The sequence below is a fragment of the Hordeum vulgare genome, chromosome 4H (genome assembly GCF_904849725.1).
Source record: "Hordeum vulgare subsp. vulgare chromosome 4H, MorexV3_pseudomolecules_assembly, whole genome shotgun sequence".
NCBI classification, from domain to species: Eukaryota; Viridiplantae; Streptophyta; class Magnoliopsida; order Poales; family Poaceae; genus Hordeum; species Hordeum vulgare.
In genome coordinates this window covers 607,992,792-608,019,263 of record NC_058521.1, presented here as the reverse complement: position 1 = coordinate 608,019,263, position 26,472 = coordinate 607,992,792, and the positions used below count along the sequence as shown (strand labels likewise).

General features: G+C 39.9%; 1 long non-coding RNA gene, 1 other non-coding gene and 2 pseudogenes across 5 annotated transcripts; 2 read left to right on the top strand and 2 right to left on the bottom strand.

Moving 5' to 3' along the window:
* The first annotated feature begins 1,918 nt into the window (after window positions 1–1,918).
* LOC123450931 lies at window positions 1,919–8,170 on the top strand (annotated as a pseudogene).
* Window positions 8,171–8,872: 702 nt separating this feature from the next.
* Window positions 8,873–11,165, bottom strand: LOC123450051 (annotated as a pseudogene).
* Window positions 9,003–13,814, top strand: LOC123450052. Of its 4 annotated transcripts, none has more exons than XR_006632066.1 (4): window positions 9,003–9,092; window positions 11,172–11,372; window positions 11,818–11,973; window positions 12,173–13,814. It is a non-coding gene; the product is annotated as an uncharacterized LOC123450052 (long non-coding RNA). The 4 variants fall into 4 exon arrangements; XR_006632067.1 differs by having other exon boundaries at window positions 11,172–11,973; window positions 12,173–12,275; window positions 12,612–13,814; XR_006632068.1 differs by having other exon boundaries at window positions 11,172–11,973; window positions 12,176–13,814.
* Window positions 13,815–19,396: 5,582 nt separating this feature from the next.
* On the bottom strand, window positions 19,397–19,470 carry TRNAN-GUU. Its single transcript has one exon. It is a non-coding gene; the product is annotated as a tRNA-Asn (tRNA).
* Between the last annotated feature and the right edge of the window lie 7,002 nt (window positions 19,471–26,472).

Genomic DNA, 26,472 nt, shown 5'->3' with positions numbered 1-26,472 from the left:
CCCGGTGATCCAAAGATCGGTACATGGGGAATTGGGGATAAGATATTGAAGGAGATGAAGTACAAAGAAAGTTGGGTGGGAGGAGAAGGAAACAATGCACTACACCGCCCTTTCGTGATCGTCCCTTCCATGTTATTTTACGAGATGGAGGCAATCAGCTCCTATGGTCTAAGGGTCGCCAGGCGGGGAGGGGGGTGTGACTGCGAATTTCCGATTATATTTACAATTCACGAAATTGTGTTATGGTATTGCATAGGCTTTGCTCTTTAGTTTCCTGCTTTTCTTCTGGACAACACATGAGTTATGTGTTTCTTTTGCCCCACTCTCCATTTTTACTCCCTACTGTATGCAGTACAATCTTCGTAACAAAATGTAAGACGTTTCTAATAATTGTACATGAAACAAAAACGTCTTATAAAAAGTTACAGAGGTAGTACTTCGGAGTTCGATTGTGTTTTTAACTTTGATACAAGAATAGGTGGATGATGTCCATTTTCATCTTAATATTTCCCCCACTTCTCTGTTCTGCAGGGAAGGGCCGACGGTTAGGCCAGCTGCCTCGTCAAGCTCAACAACTGATTTGCAGATTTAGATTATCATATTCTCGGACTTCGTGGACAGCTCAACAAGCTAAAATGAGCAACGGTTGATGGATTTCTGCAACCTATATGAACAGAATATATTGTGCATATTATAGTATTTGGAATTAAATGAAACCACTGGGGCGGCTAGAGCTTTAGCGTGTAGTGCAATTGTGCAATGCTGCATGTGATTATTTTAGCCATGATGTTCCAATGCTGACGATGTTATTTGAGCTATTTTCTTCCTTACAAGGCATTTGTTTGGTGTTGCAGGCTGCTAAAGAGATGAATTCAGAGGCCAAGTTACATAATGATTCCATATCTCAGCTGGTAAGTCTATCCCTAATAATAAAGCGCCGATGGCTTCTGTCGTCTGTCGTGCCACTTTTACAAAAAAGCCCCCGATGTTTCCTGAAATCAACCCGCAGTTCGGATTTAAGTCAGAAAACGAATCATTTTTTTTATTTTTCAAAAACTCCCCTGATGTTTCAGGTAATCAACCCGCAGTCCGGATTTAAGTCAGAAAACAAATCATTTTTTTTTACATTGTTCAGAAAACTCTCTGATGTTTCAGGTAATCAACCCGCCCTCCGTATTTTAACAAAAAAAACCTAACTTTTCAGTTAATTAAACCAAATTTTATCTAAAACAAAATTATCCATATCTTTTAAACCGTAACTCCGATTTTAACATGTTATATATGAAATTTGATTAAAAAACATGTAGAATCTAAATAGGATGTTATTTTTAGCTGTTGAATATTTCTTAAATATTATTTTTGGTGCAAACTTAATTTATAGTGTACGGTCTTTTTTTTCTCTCTTTCCGACGACGATACGAATTGCAATAAACATCCATTAAATTAAAATTAAATTGAGAGGAAAGAAAACATCGTTAACCACACATGCACACCTTTAAAAAACCTCGTGGGGAGAAACAACATATTTCTCATCTTATTTCGAGTGGTTGTACATTCAAACGCGTTTTCGTTGTGTGAGCACTAAAGCCATCGTCAGCAACACAAATGTGATGCCATGTGAAAATATATTACGTTCAGAGGGTGTGTTATTTTCTCTCCCATTGCAACGCACGGGCTCTTTTACTAGTGAAACTAATTAGAAAATAGGCACTAGGCCTAGTTTGTCTAAAAGGCATGTTTCATAGATTAGTTTACTCTCAAGATATATTTCTTTTTGAGTCACAAGATTTCAGTAAAAAAAATGTTGCGAATGATTGGATTTAAGTTTGTACACAGGCATGTTTCTTTGTTTATTTTAAAGGAATATAAATGTATAAGAAAACTCTTGATTTGGAATTTTAGATATGATGATGCACAAATGACAGGATTTAAGGTTCTTATAATGGAATTATTACCATCTTACTGTACTTCACAAATATTGACATATCGTGATGTTGCCGTGCACAAACTTCACAGGGGTGGTGTCTACAAGAAAGCGTATGTGCAGAACAGAATTGATCGGTCGGACAAGGTAGAAGAGGAGGGTGGAAAATTGTCCGTCAAATTGCATCCCAGCGGACAGGATGACATGTCGATCCTCGCCATGCAACGCCTCAACGACCAGTACGTACCTGCAGTGCTTAAATTATTATTATACTCACTCCAATGAATAAGACGGACACACATTTTATTTGATATTTTATCATAAATTACAAAAATCAAATATGAATTATATGTGACAAAAATATACCAATGATTCATATTCATATTTGAAACAAATACCAAGGATTCTGAAAAATCCAAAGAACTAAGCACTGAGGAGCACAGAAATTTTACACTCAATGCAATGTGATCTTACTTGTTTTGGAAAATTCCGAAGAGGAAAAGAACGAAATTAGAAAACAAAAATTCCAAAGAGAAAAAGAACGAAAAAGAAAACACACAAGTCCCTATCGTAAAACTTAAAAAAAACTTTATTAATTGCAAATAACGGTTACATCGAATATAAGAAGGGATACAATATCATCCATGCTCCTCAAAGCAATCCCTTGTTGCAGAAAATTTAACTAATCTACCAAGTTCATGGCCAACTTTATTTGTCGACTATTACAATGTTCAACACTGGTGTGAGAAAGTCACAAGTCATAAAATAGCAATCATCAAAAGTCATCGCCGCTCCCGCTGACTGTCCTCCATCCTTCATTGCATCAATGACTTCTATATTATGAGAGTTAATGACAAGACGATTGTCATCCGCTTTTTGTGTAAGAAATAAGCCAAAGCTTCTGCTGTCAGAACATAAGCGCACCAATCAATCTTCCAATTTGCACCAAAAATGGAATTCCCTTTATCATCTCTGAGTACAACACATGTCGTGCCACTAAGTAGATCATGATCAAAATATGCATCCACATCTAACTTAACTAAACCATTGGAAGTCATTCTTCCATCTAATGTAAAACTATATAATACCACAAATTTTATTCCGCGAGGGTGGTGAATCAAACACGCACCATCACGGGTGTTATTGGGCTCGCACATGTAGGACAATTCATTCAGTTTCTGCCAAGCTCCATCTGGTATTTGTTTTCTTTGTTCCATGATTTTTCTACCAGCTTTCTTTCCTTTTCTTTCCTGTTTGATTTTTATATTTGATATTTTCTTCGTTTTCCATTTCTATTATATTTTCTAATCTCAAAAGAGTTTACAATATTCAGGGACATTTTTAATACTCGACAACAATATATAAGTCCATAAATATTTTCCAAATTCGTGAACATTTTTCAAAAATTCATGTACATACTTTAAAATACACAAACATTTTCATAATATTTTTTATCATATTAAAAATTCATATACTTGAAATATTTTTACCTATAAGAATTGTTTTTTAATTAGTGAATTTTCTAAAAAAATAATAAACATTTTTCTGTAATTTTTGAACATCCTTTTCGTCTTTGTAAATATTTTCGAAATTTAGGCTTTGAAATTTGAGAAAAAATCTAATCCACACGTACTTTTACAATTCGTGAATGTTTTCCCATATTCACTATTTTTTACAAATACAGAGATCCTATTTGTACCGTAAGCACCAAAATAAAGACCAACACCCCCCCCCCCCCTAAGGCTATCTACAGTGGGACCGGCCAAACTAGCTCTTTTCCGGTTTTGGGAAGGTTCTAGGAACATTTCATACCGGGTTTTTTGTTTTCCTTTTGGTTTATTGTTATTATTTTCAATTTTGATCTTTCATTTCTTTCTTCCTCTGCTTTTTTTTTCTTTTTGTCATGTTCACCATTTCTGTTCTTTTTATTTTCAATCATATTGTTTTACTATTTTTGGTTATTTTTTTATCTTTTTGCAAAAATATTACAAATTAGGGAAAAAATTCAAAATTGTAAATATTCTTGGAATTCATTACTATTACCTCAGAATTGCGAAAAAAATGTTTGAATTATGACGGGTTTGATTTTGCGTATATGTTTCAGAAACATGAACATTTTATGATTTCTCAATTAGTTTCGTCAAAACTTGTATTTTGAAATTTTTGGAATAGAATCCTGAATTACTTGAAAGACGGAAGCAAAACTAAAAACAGAAAAACGAAAAAGGGGTTGTCCCGTCCCGCTGACTGTCTTCTTTTGGTTTTATATGTTTCAAAATTGCGCGCACCACGTAGAATAGAAGCTCTCCCCACCTGTTACGTGTGGAACAAGAGCTTGGGTGGAGCTTTGTAGGTTGCATGAAGGATGCAGGAGGACGAAAGTTCTCAACACAACCCATGTTTGAGTGTTTCATATCCTGCATGGGGTCTTCTTTGCATGCACAAGCTCAGTCCGTATACCATCATAGCAAGTTTGAAGAGAAAACACCCCAACAACCATTCACTAGTCAGCATGTACAAGTGAAGAAGTGTATGAAAAAAATATTCAGAAACTGAAAAATTGTTTATATTTTCAAAAACAATGTTTGAAATTTCAAAATTAGTTCAGAATTTGTAAAAATGGTAGACTTTCAAGAAAAATAAATTAAAAAACTGTTCAGAATTACAAACAATGTTCACATTTTCATAATTGTATTTCAATTTTTAAAAATGTTCAGAATTTCAAATATTTCAAAAGTTTTCATAAAAACTTCAGAATTTCAGTGTTCGAAAAAAACAGAAAACAATTCCAAATGTTTTTTAATCCTAAATTTCAATAATATTCAGATTTTCAGATTTTGTTTACATTTACAAAAACTTTCCGAATTTCAATATTTGTTGAAATTTTTCAAAAAAGTTCAAAAATCCAAAATATGTTTAAATGTTCAAATACTTTTTTGATATTGTCAAATTTCTTCACCATTTTTAACATTTTTTTGGAATTCAAAATTATTCAGCATGTCTCAATAGATGCAGACTGCCAAACAAAGCATCAGCTCAGCATGTCTTAACATATACTCCCTCCGTTCCTAAATATAAGTCTTTTAAGATATTTCACTAGGAGTCCACATACGGAGTAAAATGAGTGAATCTACACTCTAAAATATGTATATATACATCCGTATGTAGTCCACTAATGAAATCTCTTTAAAGACTTATATTTAGGAACGGAGGGAGTACATCGCTACCAAGCAATAACAAATTACTGAGCTTGTCTATACGCAACATTCGTAAGACGAGAACAACCATGCTAGATTGAGAATGCTACCAAAGACAGCTAAGGCACCCTCGTAATTGGCCCGGCCCATTGTAGGAAGGGGGAGGGTGGCTAGCTCATAGCGGAAGTTTTTGTTGATTAAGAGCCTGTTTGGGACTGCTCCGCTCCTTAAAATTCAGCTCTTTCAGAAAAACAAGCCAAACGGGGTAGCTCCATGATATGCTGCTCAACAAAAAAATAGAATCTGGGGTACAACTTCAAAGATTTTATGAAGCTCGTGAGAGGGTGCTTCAAAAAAGACTAGAAGCTGGAGTTGAGGAAAAATTACCCACTACTGCCGCCAGTAAGTGGATACCCCTTCATTTCTTTCCCCTCAACCAATCAAATAGATTCTTTTCACCAAATTTTCTATTCTTGAAGCTGGAGCTAGATGGAAGCCAAACATTCTCTTGATAGTTCTATAGCTTCTGTATGAAACTGCTCCAAAATGAATTTGATGAAGTGAAGCTGATTTTGGTGAATTGAAGCAGTCCCAAACATGCCCTAACTTTATTTATATTTTTGAAAGAGTTAATCACTCATGGCATTCAAAAAAAATGCTCATGGCATTCAAAAAATGTTCACACAGTTCAAAAACATATTTGTGACATTTATAAAAATACTTATACCAAAAACATATTAGTACAATCTAAGAGAAATGTTTGTGTCATTCAAAAAATGTACGTGATATTTATATAAAAATTGTTTATACAACATAAACAAATGTCCACATACTACGAAAATAATGTTAAGTACCATTGAAAAAAAATTGGAAGTATCACTTTCAGAAGTTAGTCATGTGTTTCAAAAACTGTTTGAGACATGTAAAAAAATATTTAATATAAATAAATGTTGAAACAGTGTTAAAAATGTTTCATGCAATTGAAACAATGTTCAGTGTGTATTTGAAAAATGTTTACCGTGTATTCTGAAACATGTTAAAACAAGTATTTGAAAAATAAAATGTACATTATATACGTGAAAAATGGTCAACATGTATCAAAAAAAATATTCCACGTGTATATTAGAATTGTACAATGTGTACTGAAAACGGTAAACATGTGTTAAAATCAGAAGAAGACAAGATGAAAATGAAAAACCCGAAGAAACACAGAAAAACCGGAGGAGACCAGCAAAGAAACAAAGAAAAACTGATAAGAGAAACACAGGGGATAAAAAAAGAAAAAGAAAACCGAGCCATAGTCGCTACTGTACTGGGCTGGTCCGCTCCTTCACACCCAAGGCGAGATCGGGTTACATCAACAAAAATAATATTGGTCATCTACCTGTTTGGCAGCCTCCCCAACAAAATAAAAAGATGTTATCTTTGAAAGGGAAGGATCCCTGAAATGAGTACTTCTTAATTAGTGATTTCGGTAATCATCATTCCATATTCTCGACAAAATAAAACATGTCATCTACTTGTTTGGCAGCCTTCCCAACGGGCCATTGTCGCCGGTGGACATGATCCTGGACTACTTCAAGTAGATTACGAGTTTGCAGAGCCGCCACGTGTAACCAGCCTCCAGAACACTGTTCCTCTTGCAACCTTCACCGATTTTGGCGACGACGTCTACTTCATCGCCGACCAGCGCGGCTATGAGGCCGTCGTATACCACCTCGCCGGCCAGTACCTCAAGACCGACAAGTCCGGCAACATCGTCGACCCCCGCCTGCAGCTCAACAAGGTGCTATATATAATCCCAACGAACCTGCATGCAGTACCATTTTTCCGTTACAAGTTGAAGTGTTGAACAAATCAAGCATGAACTAATTAAGATATTGAATAAATCCACTGACATTTTTGTGGCCATGCATTGTAGGTGGTGCGAGAGATCTCCTACTCTGGAAGCGGCGTTAGAGTGAAGACGGAGGACAACAAGGTGTACAAGGCAGACTATGTCATGGTCTCAACCAGCTTGGGGGTCCTGCAATCAGATCTCATACAGTTTAAGCCACAATTTCCTGTTAGTTTCTTCTGTCATGCTTCATTGACTTGTCTATTGCTTTCCTTAGCCGCACACACACGCTATTCTGAACTTGCTTTCATGCACGCTGGAAATGTACGTCAGACATGGAAGGTCCTGTCGATCTACCAATTCGACATGGCCGTCTACACCAAGATCTTCGTCAAGTTCCCCAAGAGGCCCAGTACCCAGACGCCAATGTCCTGTTGGTCACCGTCACCGATGAGGAGTCGAGGCGGATCGAGCAGCAGTCAGACAACCAGACCAAGGCAGAGATCGTGGAGGTGCTGAGGAGCATGTTCCCCGGTGAGGATGTCCCCGATGCAACAGACGTCCTCGTGCCTCGATGGTGGTCCGACAGGTTCTACAGGGGCACCTTCTCCAACTGGCCCATCGGCGTGAACCGCTACGAATACGACCAGCTCAGGGTGCGGCGTACCACCAAATCATCTATTGTGATTGCAACTTATTTGGTGGTCACTACAATGGCTCAACGATGGTGCTCCTCCCAAATTTCTCATGTGACACTTTTGTGATTGCAACTTATTTGGTTTACCCCTGTGTTACATATATAGGCACCAGTCGGCAGGGTTTACTTCACCGGGGAGCACACCAGCGAGCACTACAATGGCTATGTCCATGGAGCTTATCTTTCAGGTATGACGACGTCTTATGGCTTGTCGTGTGTCATAAATGATTTACTTTCCATTGTGGTAATCAATACAACTTGTTGATGCTGATTCTGTGCTTATGTGAATTATGCACTGCCTTTTTTCTAGGTATTGACTCGGCAGATATTCTGATCAACTGTGCTCAGAAGAGTATGTGCAAATATCATGTTCGCCACCTTAGAGTATCAGCAATACATGATTCACAATGCTCAAAGGATTCGTCTGTTCATAAAAGTTACCTCTAGATCTTTATTTTTATTTCTAACCAACGCTGTATTTATTTTATTTCTCTTTGCAGGGCTTTGCGTCATAAAAGGACGGATGGATCACGTATGGATATCAATAGAGTGATACCATAATACGTGGCCGCTACTTCACTGGAGAGTATTGCGTCATTGTGTGGCACCACGGCATTCATCTCTACTATAAAAAGCACGAAGAAGCAGATCCAACTCGTCATCTTAGCCGTTTAATCATGTAATCAACTATTTAAAAACGTTGTTAACGAAATAACGAAGGCCTTCGTTAACGCTAACGCTAATCCTACGCACGTCTTTTCGCCAACCACTCAGCCCCGCCCCCCTTCACGTCGCCCTCCCCGCCCACCCCGCACTCTCTACTCTGCCCCGTCTCCACCTGCTCGCCCCGCCCGCCGCCTCCCCTTCACGCCGCCGCTCGCTCGCCCGCCTCGCCCCGGTCGCCCGCCTCCCCCCGCTTGCCCCGCTCGCCCGCCTCACCCAGGACGCCGCGCCCCGCGCCGGTCGCCGCGCCTCGTCCCGGTCTCCCGGCTCGCCCGCCTCCCCCGGCCACTTATTGCGCCCCTCTTCTTCGCGTTTCTTCCCCCCAGACTCTTTTACTCTCCCCTTCTCCTTCCCCAAGCCTAGAAGAAGCAGCAGAGGCCAAGAAATGGGCGACCGGGCATACGCGCCGGCCTCCAAGCCTGTCCCTGTGGCGGCGCCGCGGTCCGCCAGCGGCACGGCGAACTGCGGCGGCGTAGGGCCACCTCGGCCTCCGCCCATGGTGCCCGGCCGCGTCCCGCCCCCGCCGATCCAAGAAGTCTCAGTTTTTTCTCATCCGGGAAACATCAGCATCTGTTATTTGATTCAGCGAATGAGAGTTCCACGGTGATGGACTGCCGGTTGGTGAATCGACAAAAGCATCACCATCCGAGGTATCATTTGCATAAGGCAATAGGTGTGGATTTCGCGAGCTCCAGGGGGCTGGTAATTCACCAGGTAAATCGTGCATGTTTGCTGCTAAAGCTTTGAACTTGGTATTGGATGCTTCCGTTGGAAAAGAAACATCGACATTTTCTGATCCTGGATCATCTGAATTTCCAAAATCCTGACTCAGTTTTGGAGTCTCGCTGTCTGAATCAGCAGGAATATCACTTTCCCTAAGATTCTCTTCAATGCTTTCATATTCTTTCATCTTTGGCTTCATCGGGGGAATCCTCTTGTTGATCTGGAAAATCATCATCATCATCCTGTAAGACACTTGCAAACATTGGTTGTCGAAATCCGGTTATACCGACAACAGGGTGAGCCCCATTGCCTTTCCTAACAAAAGACTTCGGCGCGCCAGATTTATGGGTGTTACTAGAAATTCCTGAGGTAGCCCAGTTGTAGTTCACTGATGAAGTGTCCCTTAATTCAGTAGCATTTAAGTTTTTCCTCATCGACTGTGATCCCCTTGATTGGTCTTGATTCAAAATACTCTTTGACTCTTCAATTATGCTTTTACTACGGGAAAAACCTTTTGGCTGAGCCCTTGCAGTAGCTCTGCTATGACCAGCTGATGGCTTTGTATTTTCCTTTCTGAAGTCGGAGAAATTGGGAACTGACTGTGTGCAAGAGGATTTTCTGGTGGGTTCCTGCGATTTGCATAACCGGATCTTACAGTTCTTGACGAATGCTTATGGCTATGGATGGGAGCAATGGATTTCTTTTGTGTGTAAGCTACTTTGTTTGAAAAATGCTTCCTGGAATCAGCACTCCTGGAAGAACAATCACCAGATAGGTAGTCACTGTTTATTTCGTCTTCTACCAGGAAAGAATCTGTCCCCTGTACAAGGCAAAGATAACAAATTATTAACAAGCAAAATCCACGTATGCGCATTATTGCAAGTTGCAATAATTCAAATGAGTGTAACATTCATTATACATCTATACTTGCTGAAAAACATACTTTCAGTACTTCGCAGAAAAATTAAACTAGCCTTATACCTTTAGTATAAAAAAATAGAGTATAGCATGGGGTAGACGCTAGCATTACAAAATAACAGAATTTCTTATTTACTACTCCTACTCCCTCCGTCCCAGAATATAAGACGTTATTACATCCAATCCGCTCACAAATTGGATGTACTCCCTCCGATTCTAAATATAAGCCCTTTTATTGATTTCAATAGGGACTACATCCGGATATATATAGACGTATTTTAGAGTGTAGATTCACTCATTTTGCTCCGTATGTCTATATTGAAATCTCCAAAAGGGCTTATATTTAGGAACGGAGGGAGTAATAACGTCTTATATTATGGGACGGAGGGAGTATTTTCTGTTGAAGAAGTACGTCACTAATCCATGTAGAATCTAATACCTCATCCTTATTTCGTGAAACTGATTGCAAAGCAGATCGAGAGAATTTGGCCTGCATCTCAGCCTTGCTCCTTTCTAGACTTTCATGCATTGCCTTTAATATTGCTTCCTTCTCTTCTTTCTGCAGCTTCCAATCCTCCTTTAGTTTTGCATCCCTCTTCTGCATATATTGATCATAAAACTTTCCCCGTGAATCTTCTAAGCTAGGCATCCCATGTTTTTCTGGTGTGCTGTTGTTATGCCCTTCGTTGTCCACCATCTTCAGAAGTTCATTGCAATCAAAGTTGTTACTCTCCGTCACAGTTTGCTTCATACAAATCTTCTCTGGAAGAACCTGTGTAGGCTTTACCTCACTTAACCTAGGTGTGTCATCAACCTGTGCATCCGTAGACTTCCCTCTCCTGGAAGTTGTTAGCTTGTGTGCAGCAAATAGTTTCTCCAACTCATTGGCCTTCATTTGCAGTTCATCATGCCGATCTTGATTCCCCTTTGCCGGTTCCTTTAGAGCATCAGGCAGCCAAAAAGGCATTCACGGTTCCGTTGTCAAAATGAAATCCCTGATTTGGGGTAAAAGTGGCCACCTTTTGTCTTGATACGTCGTCCCTGTCATGATTGATGATTTAGAATGACGTCGGTGCTTAATCCTTCAGCCACTTTCTTGTTAGAAGTTAGGTATTTTTGTTACAAGTTCTTACTAACACTTTTCTCCTTCAGAGATAGCAAAGGAGATGGACGTGCACGGCCACGGGATCCCGGCGACGGTGGCCAGCACGAACTACATGGGCATGAACGCGCTCCACGATGCAGGTGGCTACGGCAAGCTGCCCGTCTACCAGTATCTCGTCAAGGAGGCCAGAAAACAGGAAAGCTTGTGTTTGGTCAAGTTCAAGCAGCAAGAAAGAAGAAGCACAGAAGGTAGTTTCTGCTATTTTCTTTCAAATTGTTCATATGCTCTTTTTCTCTACCGTATATTTACTTTGGCAAGTTAAACCTTTCAAGTTTAGTGCATCCGAGACAAATTCTGGATGCTAAAATGATTTCAGAATCATTCATGTGCAAAAACTAAATTTAATTTAAAGGTTCCAATTCTGTATGACATTTCTGGGAGAAGGCATGGTATTTAACATAATCTTAGTTGCTGTAAACCTTCTTGTTTAATAGTATGATTGGAGATCTCAGTGGTTGTACAACTGGTAACTGAATATAGGTTATTCATTCTCTCTGCTGGTATGTGATAATAATAATGATGACTTAAAATGAGTAACAAGTTAAGGTACTGTCTGGGTGACAATTGTAAATGCCTCTGGGTACTTGCACTGTGAATTTGGATAATGGGTTGTTCATTTCGAGATGTATACAGGTTTTTGTGTAGCAATTGCGAAGAAAACTGCAAAGACCCTTGAGCTGAACATGGTACCAATTCTCCTAATTGCATGCCACATCGCCATCCATTAGCTGTGTAATACAAGGGCTGCACGGGGTATTACCAATGGATGACAACATCAGCTTCCATAAGGTTAGACATTAGACACTCATTATCTTTAGGGTGTGTTAAGAAGACTGTTTTTTCTTTTGTACTCTGGATTCATGTATTGTTCCTTGCATGTTTTCTTCTTCTTAATCTTAAATATATTGATGTACATTGCGATTTCCTAATGATTTTTTTATGCTCCAACAACTGTATGTTCTAAATTAAGTTGGTTTTCTCCTGTTAGAAGCCTCTGGATGGTGATTGAAGGGAGGAAAATGGTCCAAACGATGGGGTTGTGAGCAGAGTATGCTGTCACTGTTCGAGACAATGAAATGGCATGAAATCAGGTATGAGCAAGGCAGTCTGATATTCTCGTTGGTGATTCAGTTATGATTACCCGCTCGATCTTTTTGATATGACATCCCATGTTTCCATTTCAATTACTTGAGGTCAGATAATTGAAAAAAAAATTCAAGTTCTGGATTCTCTCAGCAGTGCACTATCTTCATATAAACAAAATCATGTAAAAGCTTACAGAGCATAGCTTAGTTTAGAGTCATCCATTTCTAATGCTATGCGTGCAATACATACCATCAAGAGGAAAAAGATAGCAGGATAGCTTCTTTTTTCAAGCATATGTGGATGTTGAACTTGAAATGGTTAATATGGTATGAACCTTTCAGATTAGCTACACAGCGCAGAAGGGAGCATTCAAATACTTACGAATCATGAGTTCTAGCAACAGTCTACTACTTCAGAGTGGGTATTTTCAACTTCGTGGTTGAGACAAACACTTTGATATATCAATTTCTCTCTGGCAAATTGGCACCGTAGGTACATATATATATATTGACACCGTATATAATGCTTCTGCAGTCTGCACAGCTCATGTTGAACTGGAAATAATACATCAATGGCAGCTACGTACTAAATAGTCATAGTCGTCACCGACGCGGGTATCATAGGGTATCATACTATCATGTCTACTAGGCCGGCAGCACCGATGGAGCGACCCTGCAGGTGTTGTAGGACTGGCAGTGGCAACACTTCCTCTGCCCCGCCATGCCCGGATACACTCTGGTCGTGTCCCAGCAGTTGTTGCAGACGATCCATCCCTGCACCGACCCACAAACACATGCCAGGAGTAATGGCATCAGAAAACCATCACATTTATATAACTGGCTACTCTACTTCCAAAATATTGGTAGACGAGTCTGGGTCATTTCGAGCCTTTTTCTTAAAAAAAAAATCAAAACTATGTTTTTAAAGTTTCAAAAATCATGTACTCTTTTCCACAAGTGCACATGCACTCTTATTACGTTCCTATAAAATTTCGTACTGAAGTGCTATGTTTGTTTGAGGGCTACAAAGATATGTTAGCTGCCACTGACCTTTCCCATGTGTAAGAAGCTCGCCTCAATCTGAAAAATAAAATATACCAATAAATAACACTCATGCCAGGGCCAAGAACATGAAGGGAAAATTCACACGAAAAGGGGATCAGACCATGCTGATGTTGTGGATCTTACTGAGAAAATACCTACCTCGGCATCCAAGGCCCTCAAGAATTTCTCCATGTCAAAGATGGACACGGAACACATGGGGCAAGTGAACCTGCAAGTGCGTTCAAAAACAGCGTCGTCATCTATCTTATCCAAGCAAGAAGACCAAGATCACACGAAAGGGATGGGAGGCCGGTGGGTAGGCATGGGCGATTGGTCACAATACTAGCAACAGATTTTTATGATGGTTTGTTTTCACCAGCGTTTAGCTGCACTTTGACAGTAGACTATGCGATATTTTGTAATAGAGTTCAGAAACTGGGCAACGCACAGTTCCAAAATTATGCACTGCATTATTACTGAAATAAATTTTATGATGCATTATGAAAGGAAGTGATCACTTCCAGACACGTTCTTTTATTTATGTGATGTGCCTTGTGAAGTTACGAAATAACGAATGCATGTCCAAGGCTCCAACAAATCATGATCACCAAGTGATATAGATGGAAATGATCCATGTCATCTCTTCTATCTAGAGTGATCATGGTGTGAAGGGACTCAATGTAGGGTACTGTACTGACTGCTTGTTGCTAGAATAACATATTTCTTCTGTTTTCTAATAGAGAAGTAAATGAGTTCTGCCCAACAAAAGAAAACACATAATAATCAGCCTGTTGAGCAAAAAAACATTATTTCCCACATGCCAAAACCAAATATATGGAAGTCTAGCATTCGATTAGCTTTTTGAGATTATCTGTTTTGAGATTATGAGCATTCTATCATTTTTTGGAGTTAATCACGTTGTACGCATGGCATGTCAAATGAACATATCATGTTGTGAGGAAGAGACATGGAAATTGCAGTTCTTTAGTGACATATATTTAGAAAATAGAAAATCATGGTTCCAATGTTTGATTAGGGTTGAGGCTGGTTCGTCTTTCTTTTCTTCATCTATTATCAGTTGTTTAACATTTGTGCCTTTAAAACACAGATGGAGAAGAATAATCCAGATGCATATCCATTTGCATCACAAGGTTGTTCCATGTTTAAGGACCTAAATGAACTCATCTATAAATGCGAATGCAGAAAGTAGTCATACTCGGGGACTTTAAAACGAAAAGTTGACAACCATGGTATGCCAGAATGTCTGATGAGAAGAAAGCGGAATTCCTCGAAAAGCATCGTGTTGCCCGACAACAAAATAAGACTGCAACTCTGAGCTGTGTTAACCATGCCTAGGTAGCACGGGCACATGCTTCTTCAATAGGTCAGAACCGCCAATGTTGAGGATGACTATCATGGTCGTACCCGGATCCGAAATCACTGTCAGTTAGGACGACTATCGTCGTTGCTGCCTTAGGGGACAAGGTTTGACAAGGCGCTCATGGACATTCCACCACCGATTCCCTTGTGATTTTTTTCACGTTAGTATTTCATAAGCAAAATAACTGTCAGCTCGATCTTGTCTAAACATTTAACCATTGTTGATAAAGAAGAACATATCTGGTATGGCCTTCTTGCACATGACCAAACCTAGCTCGGTCGGCAAGGTGGTGTTTAAATCGGAGATTCAAGCTTGCCTCTCCATGTGCTTTATTGAGGTGGAGCAAATCTCTTGGTGACACCCAATTTGTTGTTGGTGCGATGCGGAAGGTAGAGCTCCACGAGGCACTGAAGAAAGATACCAACATGTCCAAAAATCAAAGGGGATGCAAGGGGCATAAAGAGGAATGCCACATAGGAAACGATCCATGATGGGAGTGGTAGAGCTAGGGTTCTACCAGGTCTCGGACGTAGGTTGTAGGGGTGGAAGTGCGGGCTGCGAGGTTGGGGACGCCGGCGCCGGCGGTTGGGCACCGTCGCGGCGTGAGAGAGAGAGAGAGAGGCGGCTAGGGTTTGGGGCTCTCGTCTCCTGAGGGAGACGACAACAGAATATACTGTTTATTGTCTGCCTAATATCGAAGGGGTACATGTGTTTATATAGGAGGACAACCTCCACTAAACCCTAGATAACTTGGACTCTAACTTGGACTCTAATATAACTTGGACTCTAATATGACTTGGACTCTAAGATAGGTAAGATAACTTGGGCTAAGCCCGTAATTAACCCTGCCCATTGGGCCTCCTCCGTTGGTACGTTGTACCGGTCATAACAGGGAGGGACACTTCCGAGGCAATGAGATGCCGACGTGAAAACATCTAGCTACAGAGAAGGGCGTTTGCTAAACAGAAATTCCTTTTAAATTGTTATAAATTTCAGTTTAGACCAAATGTTATAAAAACCTGACATGTTATTGTGGCAACTGTTGTGATAGACAAATCAATTTGAATAATCAAAACATTGAACTTATGATTACACGTGGGTTGCACGTGCACTGTTACTAGTTCATGTTAAACCGTTTCTTTTTAGATTGTTACTTCTTTCTTTGTTATTCCTTATGGCCAAATTGTTCGCCATATGTACCAGTTGAAGATGTTTATGCTCTCTTAAGTTGAATAAAGTGTTGTGACAATTTTGTATCATACCATTAAGGAGCGCTGGAATGATGGCCAACCAGCTATGCCACGTGACGCATGCCGGTTTGGTCGCAGTGAGAAAGATTTTGATTTTTTTAGAGTTCTTTTCAAAATAAAAGTGAGATTTTTTTCAAGAAAAGTTTTTCTAGTTTTTTTAAATGGATGTAATGTTCACATGACGTAAGATTTATTTATTTATTTTGAGATGAAGGTATAATACGCACAGCTTTCTCTCAAGCGACCCGCAACGGCGGGCCCCAACCACTAATTTTGTATCATATGACGTACTCTATTCATTTTGTAACATGATCGTGAGATAACTACACCTGGTAAAGGAAAAGAAAATTGTGGGACATCAAATTAAATTCAAGAAAAATATTCACGTGTAGATTTATGCGGTAATGTGCAAATCAAACATCCATTGGATAATCTAAGCTCTCACGTGAACAAGAGAAGTGTATACCAAATAGGGCATCGTTTGAGGTAAACCAGTTGCTTGGGAAGTCACCCATCGAGATGCGCTCGTTTCATATCGAAGTGGAAAATGTGTTAAAATAACATCTTGACCGACACAAGTCTTGCATCAAGAATCATTTGTCTACTGAAGGTCCTATCCATCTTGCAGGGTTGCCCCGATAATTGAGATAATCAAATCATACAAAAGCATTGGTTGTTTAATGACTATGCCTCATGAATCCCCAAGTATATGATCTATGTTACCCTTCTAAACCTTACTCACACCGAGGTTCGTATAACATTTCACGGTCCCTTGCTCCTAGCCTCACTGGTGATCAATCTTCATGATCCGGGGTACCTGGAAGGATGAAGATCACGGACAGACAAGAGACACTTCAAAAATAATTTTATTTCACACATACGGGATGTTATGTCAAAGACTTCCATTGACCCCCTCAACAAATACATGGGGTTGCAAGGCTCATGCCTCAACCCATACCTTACCGAACTACTCACACATGAAGATCAGATCACGAGAAGAAAACATTGAAGAACACATCTTCGAATTGATTGATTGATTGATTGCAGTATATCTTACAATGGATGCCTTGTGTGATGCATGATTACAAGTATGAACTAGATGCAAAAGCACTATGCTGGTGGAGATGACTATGGAGATGAAAATGGAGGCTGCTAGGGTTTATGGATGATGAAGAGGTTCTGGTTGTCCTCGGTGCTCCTTCTATGGACATTTTAAAGGGGTCCCGTTTATAAAATTGGTTTAGGTAGACGTGTTGCCCTCAGAATCCACACCAAATGACCCCTCATATGGGTGCTTGCACTCGTACGGAATGTCGTATTTTTCTCTATCTCCGCATAGACGCTTCTTGTTGATTATTTCTTCCTGCATATTCCTTCCTTTCCATTCCTCCACATGATTTCTTCACTTTTTAGCCCATTTCCTATGAAAAAAAGTTAAAGAGATGATTTGTGGAGTCCTTTGCCTTCATTAGTCATTAGTGGCTATATCGGAGTGAATACCTCTCTTTTAGTGAAATGTCTCGGTTTAAACAAGGATGAAATGAGTGTAAAATTATCACTCAATAGTCGACGATGACCCGGCGCTACCCTCCTCTTCCTCCTCCGCCGCGCCACCCTCCTCCTTTGTCGTGCCTTCCTCGCTGGCGCACTACACCATGACCATCAGCGAGGCCCATGCCCATTACATGGACATGGTGCGAGAGGAGACGTTCCGGGAGGCCTGGGCCGACACCGCCTACAACCACCACCTCCTCTAGGATCACCTACAGGCAGAGTAGCAGCTCAGCGTCGATAGGGCGGTCGTGCCCGACGCGGAGGTGGCGGAGCAGGAGGCGCTCTAAGAGTCGTACAACCCACGAGATTATGCTTGCCCATTGGCGGTACCAGTAGCGGGTGGCAGAGGTGGCGGCCACGGCCAAGGACGACGACGTCGAGGAGGGCATGTCGTTGTTCGACGAGATCGATGAGGAGGAGGAGAACAACACCTAGGCCGCGCCCAACAAAGTTGGCACGTTCCCGAGTACCGTCGGCATCAACAAAGAGTACGTAGTGCACGGGAGACAGTCGCCGCTCTGGTCCCAGGAAGGCCACCGCTCCTCCCCTCCCATCGATGCCAAGCTTGGTGGCTGAATAACGACGGTCGATTAGTCGCTTGGGGTGACGTGGAGGTGAACATCTATGCTTGCCGGGTCTCCGGATGAGGAGTTTACAAAGGCAGATCTAGTGAGCGTCGAGGCGGAACTGGAGAAGGCGAAGCTTCAGTTCTCCGGGTTCATGGCCGGCTCTGGGGAACGGGCGCGGCGACCATTTAGATTAGGTATTATATATACCTCTAGAGCCAGACTAGGATGTAAATCTAATGAAATATGTCGTGCTTATATGAAATCCGTTATGTCTGCATTAAATCCGGCTGTGTTTGCACGAATTTCACCAGGTTGTTCAGATTGTTGTCAAAATATATGCGGCTACGGTTGTACATCGTCCTTCCGTATTTGTGCCCGCCGATTGAACCCTTGTCCGCAAACGGATGCAAGATAAAATTTACAAGTTGCCGTTGAAAATACCCTTAACAGTTCATAAATAGGTTAGAAGTTTTCCTCGCAAAAATAAGAACTCACCGATAGCAAGTCCAAGCAGTGGAGAAGAACCAAAGCAAGTAGAACCGTGGGATGATGGAGCAATCTTGTTAATAATGCCCGGCCCGTTATCTTACTTGACACGAGCAGAGCGAGAACACCCTCTCGGCGCCCAAAATGGGCGCCCAAAAAAAGGTAATAACGCACTAGAAGGAGGGCAAGGGGCGTCCAAAAAAAGGTAATAACGCGCTAGAAGGATGCAGATCCACCATCGTCGGCGCTCGATCAACGTGCGACGGACCCGGAGGATGTAGATCCACTTTCGTCGGGGCCGTCTTGGTCCTGCAGCGACCGACACAATGTGATACGGAGGGCCACCTCCTCCACATCGATGTTCGATCCATCAGAGTTGCTTCCTCGCCGGTCATCGGGTCAGAGAGTGGGGAATTAGAAGTGGAGTGGACGGAAAGTGAACTGCCGGATGTCTAGGGTTTTCAAATATGGGTATTTAGTGGGTCCGTGGTGGGCCGGGCTGACATGGCGGTGGGGTCAGCGGTGGGTCTGACCTGTCAGGCACGCGTGCCCGTGCGCGTCCGAGCTCCTCCATATCCGTCCCTTATTTAGATTGGATATGAGTGGTGCGGGTAAGACTGTGTGTTTGAGGCCGGTTTAAGAGACCGGTCTGAAATGCACCACTATGGACCCGGCCCGGTAAGGAGCCAAAATATATGCAGTGCCGTTGCACGTACTGATGACCTCCACTCCTCCACACATTCTGATTCAATGAGAACCCTAAAGCATCCAATCTGATGAACAAGCTGAAGACCACGACGAATAACCAAAGCTTCTGGTGCCGCTGCACTAGCCGAAAAATTACGCTAGAAGGAGGGCTTGAACCTCCGACCTTGTGGTTAACAGCCACACGCTCTAGCCAACTGAGCTATTCCAGCTTTGGTTCACAATTTATTTACCTAGGCAATAGTTAGTCGCGTCCTTGTCTTTGGTATTTTTTAACAGGAAACCTGAGATCTATTCGTTGTCTATCATGCCAATACCAGGAATACAAAATGTAAAAAATACATCTAAGCCCGTAGATCACTTGATGGTAACTATGAATATTGAAGTAAGCCAAAGGGACCCTGTTGTTAATGCACCTCCTCACTGGAGCTAACAAAAGTTGTTGTGGTGAATTCATGCCGGCTTTGAGCTAAAAGGCGGCGAGAGTCAAAATTACGTAGCATATGACCCCGTGGATTTGCAGTTGATCGGTATGTGATCACTGGGTGCATGGGTTAACTCTTGTACATTTTGATCCATATTTTAATACAAAAGACACACCTATGTGTTCTTGAAAAGAAAAAAGTTATTATGGTAGACAATGGAAAAATCACCGGGCTCAAGCCCGATAGGACATCACATTAAAAAAATCCGTTGTCAATGAAAACAAGCCTAGATCAAAAGGATAGAACATGTAGACACGTGAAGAAAGATTGAATCCAGGGTAAAGCAACACCAACATAACCCATGAACAGAAACCATTTTTCGCACGAGAGATGAGGCTAAGCCAGCTAGATTAGACGGTTGTTACAGTTTCTGGATGGCTAGCATGATGCGGTTCAATTCGATAGACGGACGCATTTGTAGCGTCAATGGAAGCAATCAACTTAAGATCTCACCAACGTCTACCCCTAAAAAGGACAATTTATATGTCAACAGACTGGTCTGGACCAGTCCGCGGACAGAGATGTGGGAACCGGCCATCCAACTTTGTCCCCTAAGTGTTGCTACCTTTTTTGCTAAGTGCGCAACATTTAAAACATTATAGAAAATAACATAATTCATTCATAAATAACATGTAAATGTCCCTAGGATAATCTAATGGTAATTTACGAATATGTGTTGATAGGAATGTGTTACATAAATATTGACATAGTAACCTACACATATGTGTTGGTGGAAATGTGTTATGAATTTTAGCGATACTAACACATAATCATGTGTTGATGCTAGTGTTAAAAGATCTATTATAGGGGGAAATAGGAGGATGTGGAGTATCTAATTCCGAGCTCATATGCTCCCTAATGAACAGTAAAATAAAAAAAATGTACAAAACATTTGCAAAAATGTGAAATTGTTTTGGTGCAAACTTTGATATTTTCAAAAGCATTTTGGAGTGATGTTTGTTGTCCATGAGTTTCATGAATGTTATTTTGGGATGAAACTTTCCAAGCAGTGAGAACATTTGTGAAAGTTTTTTGATTTTGTTTTCATTGTTCTGAAATTTACTCTTCATCCTGAGCTCAAATGTACTTGGGATTAGAAGGGGACTTTCAGGAATAGAAGAACTAAAGTCAACTGCATACATAGATCACCAATACTTTCACAAATAGGACATATGAATCAACATTATTGTTCTACTAGCAAAAGGGACCGTGCGTTGCAACGAGAGAGAAAAAATACCACACGCTTTTAATATTTTTATAATCATTTTGATTTATTAAAATAATAAGCTAACTAACTAATGTAGTCAGTCCTATCCTATTTTGTTGAGAAATCAAACCGTCAATTGTTAATTCCATCATGAAGAGAAATTGAGCGGGACAAGCAAAGCAAAACAAAGAGGCTATGTGAATTGATCAATGGACTGTTATCTTATTTCACTCATGGGGTAGAGAATGTGGGATGAGATGACAAACTAAAGGTGGTGTTCCATTCTCTGTCTCTACAACAATGCAATCTTACATTCAATACATTCATTCATCAACAAACAAATCCCCACAAAACAAAAATTCTTGCCGGTGCTTGGCACACGGTTGGAGGTATGGGGAGGGGATCTCACCAGATGATGAGTTCCTGCCGGAGAAGGGGATACGATGAGGGGAGCAAGGGTTAGGCGCCTCTATCTAACCATAAGGAGTCGCCGTTGCCGCGCCATAACCTCGGAGTTCCCCGTGTGAGCCATGGAGGCCCGCCTCCACCGCGCGTTATCCGCGGGCCGCCGCCGTTCTTCATCGAGCAGACGCATCATCCCCAGTCACTATAGCTGTCGCGTTGATTTGATCCAGAAGCTGTGCTCGAGCGCCGAAACGGGGGCAGCAAGCGGGCAGAGGTACGGCCGTGGAGGCGGGTGGGTTGAGATCGACAGCAGTGGTGGTTGAGGTTGGCCGCGGCGGTGAGTGGTGTGGCAACGGCCTGGGCACAGGCCAGGGTGGACCACGGTCGACGCGATGCGCTCGAGCGCCGCAACGGGGGCAGTGAGCGCGGAGAGGTACGGCCGCGGAGGCGGGTAGGTTGAGATCGGCAGCGGTGGCGGTTGAGGTCGGCCGCGGCGACGAGTGGTGTGGCGGCGGCCTCAGCACAGGCCAGGGTGGCCCAGGGTCGACGGGAGGAGGCGATGCGTATGGGTATAATTTTTACACCGAATCGTTTTTCCTTTTGCGTTGCAGATAAATGATGGAGCGCGGGTTGAATACAAAAGTTACAGGGGCTTTTTTATAAAAATGCAGCGGTAGGTTTTCCGACGGAAGCAATAACCGCTTTATTATTAGGTATAGATAAATATAGTTGTAGGTAAATATAGTTTTCATTCTTTGGTCAATATGGTATGAAAATAATACAATTTGGTTGGTAAATATTGAAATATTTTGGTATGGTTGCAGTGACTATTTTATATGCAAGGTCAACATTTTTTTAAATACACACGAACATTTTCTTAATGGAAACAAACATATTTTACACAAAATGAGCATTTTTCAAACATGATTAACATTTATTATATATATATATATATATATATATATATATATATATATATATATATATATATATATATATTTTGATGTCTACCTTTTCCCAGCAGTTTGTACATTTTTATATGTAAGAAACATTTTTCTTATGCAGGTTTAACATTGTTCAAATATATGATTACCATTTTTTCATAATGTTTTGTGTCTAATTTTTTCATACTGATTTTAATATTTTCTTGTATATAAGAAACATTTTCCTTATACATGTCTAACATTTCTAATTACATGATAAACATTTTTGATACATGTTTGAATTTTTTTAAAATACTTGAGCAACATTTTTCCTAATTGTATATTTTCTAAACTTTTTTGTATACACAGCAACATTTTTATGCACTTTCAACATTCTCCAAATGGGTGTTTTGCTGTCAAAGTATGAGCAAAAGCAAAAGAAAAAAAGACAAAAATAATCTAAAGCCCGAAATAAAAACGAAAAAGACTGAAGCCATGAGTTCCACGTTGGGCCGGGCCGTTACGGGTGGTGCTTAATATCTCGAATTCCGCGAGAGGGTAGTAACACTCGCTGAAGTGGCTCGATTTGTGTTTTTTTGTTGTTAAACTTCCAAAATATTCCAAAGAAATATATTGCAATAATAATTATAAAAAACATTTAAAAAATGGATAAAATATTTTAAAACTTTTAAATTTGTATAGAGAAAATGTTTATCACGTATACAAAACAGATGTATGAAACAATTTAATCACGCATTTTAAAAATGTTAACAAAGTATTTGAAAATAAATGTAGATCAATTGTTTGAATGATGTTAATAAATCATTTGGAAAATTTTAAATGTGTATACAAAAAATGTTCACCGTGTATTCAAAGCAAATGAATTCTTTTTGATCATGTACACAAAGATGTTAATCAAGCGTTTGAAAAATATTGAAATAGTACTTGAAAATGGTTAATCCAGTAGTTTACAAATATTAAATGTGCATATAAAAAATGTAGAACATGTATTAAACAATTACACAAATTTTTAACATGTATATAAAATTATTTATTAATAATTTGAAAAGATGTTGAACAAATATTTGTTAAATGTTAGTCAAGTATTTGAAAATGTCAAAAATGCATAGAACACGTATTAACCATGTATTAGAAAATGATAATGAAGCATTCGAAAATGTTTATTGCAAAAATGATAATCACGCATTTGAATTTTTCTTAAATTTGAAGAATAAAAATGTTGACCAATTATTGAAAAAATGATAATTTTATATTTAAAGAATTTTAATCATTCAATTTAAAAACAGTGTGTTCATAAAAATGTTACCATCTTTTCGTAAAATGTCAATCTTGTATTTAAAACATGTTAATTAAGCATTAGAAAAATGTTAAATATGTTTACAGAAAGTGTTGACCATGTATTAAAGAATGTTCAATTTGTATTTTTCAAAGGTTAAATATGTATTATAAAATGTTGTTGACATACACAAATGAAAACGAACAGATAAAGAAAACTAAAAACCAAAAAAAACCGGACAGACCGTAGAAAAAACAAAGGAACAAATTCGAAAAGATTAAAAAACAGAAAAGGTAATCGAAGAATCAAAAGAAAAGAAAAATGAACGGAAAAAAATGGTTAGAGTCGCCTAAAGTACGTAATGGTAATACTAATAACCGCTAACGGGAACCGGTTGGGTGGCTAATAGGCCCGTATACCTTAAGACGAACCCTGCCTTCATACTACCCACAGTGAAAGTATTATAGGTATTAATATAGATGTTATATAAGTAAAAATATGATGTGACAGCTAATTAATGAGAAATGGGACAAATTGAGTAGTAACAAAACTAGTTACTCATACTATGAGTAACATCACATTTATTAATACAAGATGAGTCTGAAAATTAATAAATGATGTGTTGCATGACACCACGCATATGTTATTCTTCACTATATAGGTACTAACATAGACTAATAACGTATGCTTGCTACTAGTCTAACTTACTCTCCAATGTGGGTAGTCTCACCATATTTTCATTTTATCTTTCCTTTAATATGCGCGCATGGCCCGGTCCAACTACTATAGATGCTTCTGCGAGGGTTTCTATTGTTTCGCTCAGCGAGAGGTATAGTCTGGGATCTCCTATATACTGCTATCATGGCAATCAGTCGCCATTTCGCACAAGTTGGTCTCCGACTCGGCTGGCTCGTGAATCTCGTGCTACACATCAAACTCTACAACCAGCCCAGCTAGCGAGCATTACTGATAAGTTAGCAACATCAATGCTTAAGAATGAAACTACAACGCAGATCCAAATTATATTCAAAAAAAATTAATGCAATTTAAAAAACCGAGAGTGAAACACAAACATCTTTCAAAATTTCGATTTTTTTTACAAAATGTAACATTTTAGAAATCAGGAATACTTTTTGAAATCATGAGCATTTTATTTGGAAATGGGATTATTTTCTGTAATTCCAAAACTAAATTGGGCAAAGGCAAACATTTTTTTTAACTCCCGAGCAAAATTTGAAAAACAAGGACATTTTTTCAAATGGGATCATGTGTTGAAACTCGAAAAAACTTAACGATTACAAAAAACTTCTCAGCAATATTTTCAAATAGGAACATTTTTTGAAAAGCTGTGAAATTATTTTCCAGAAACATTCCGATTTTCTTTTAAAAAAGTTGAGTTTTCCGGTACTTGGGATTTTTTTGAATAATAAAAAAAATGATTTTATGATTTTTTTTAAAACTTTATCTTTTCTATTTTTTGATCATTTTTTAAGAAGCAATAACATTCTTTTGCAATTTTGGAACATTTTTTGAAAATAAAATTGACATTAAATAATAACAATTACTATAGTACGAGAATATTTATTGAATTTATGAACAAAATTGAAAAATCAATTTTTTGAATACTGATAAATAAATAAAAGATCAAACATATTTTATACATTCTGATTTTATACTCGTCAAAACTCGCAGATTTTATACATTCTGATTTTGGGTTCCGGTGCGATCCGAACGTTCCACGAACTTCGGGTTCCGGTTACGGAGATCTCGTCAAAACTCACAAATTTTATACATTCTGGCTACTTTTGGATGCTATTACTCACTGATTTTGAGTTCCGAGGCGATACGAACGTTCGAGGAACTTCGAGATCTAGTTACGGGAACCTCGTCAAAACTCGTAGATTTGGTCCATTCTAGCCAGTTTTTTCTCCTATTACTAACTAATTTTCGGTCTCGGGGCGATAAAAAGTTCGGGGAACTCCAAGGGCCGTTTACGGGGACCTCGTGAAAACTCGTAGATTTGGTCCATTCTGTTTAGTTTTGTAAACTATTACTCACTAATTTTGGGTCCCGGGGTGATACGAACATTCGGTTAATTACCAGATCCAGTTACGAGGTCCTCGTCAAAATTCACAGATTTTATACATTCTGGACAATTTTGTATGCTATTACTCACTGATTTTTGGTCCTTGGGAGATACAAATGTTCGTGGAACTTCGGGGTGTGGTTACGGTCACCTCGTCAAAACTCGTAGATTTGGTCCATTCTGGCGAGTTTTGTATGCTATTACTCACTGATTTTGGGTCTCGAGGCAATACGGAAGTTCAGGAAACTCCAGTGACCGGTTACAAGGACCTCGTAAAAACTCACATATTTGGTCCCTTGTGGCTAGTTTTGTAAGCTATTACTCAGTGAGTTTTGGGTCCCGGCGCGATACGAACGTTCGATTAACTTCGGGACCGGTTACGGGGAATTCATCAAAACACGTAGGTTTGGTCCATTCTGGCCAGTTTTATATGATATTACACACTGATTTTGTGTATCGGGGCGATACGAACGTTCAAAGAACTTTGGGGTTCGGTTACAGGGAATTCGTCAAAACACGTAGATTTGGTCCATTGTTGTCAGTTTTTTATACTATTACTCACTCATTTTGGGTCCCGGATGATACGGACGTTCAGGGAACTTCGGGGTCAGTTTACGGGGACCTCGTCAAAACTCGCAGATTTGGACCATTCTGTCCAGTTTTGTATGATATTACTGATTGGTTTTGGTTCCCGGGGCGATACGTTACTTCATGGAATTCCAGGGACTCGTTACGGGGACCTCGTCAAAACTCATAGTTTTGGTCCATTCTGGCTAGTTTTGTATGTGTCCGGGGCGATACGAACTTTCGG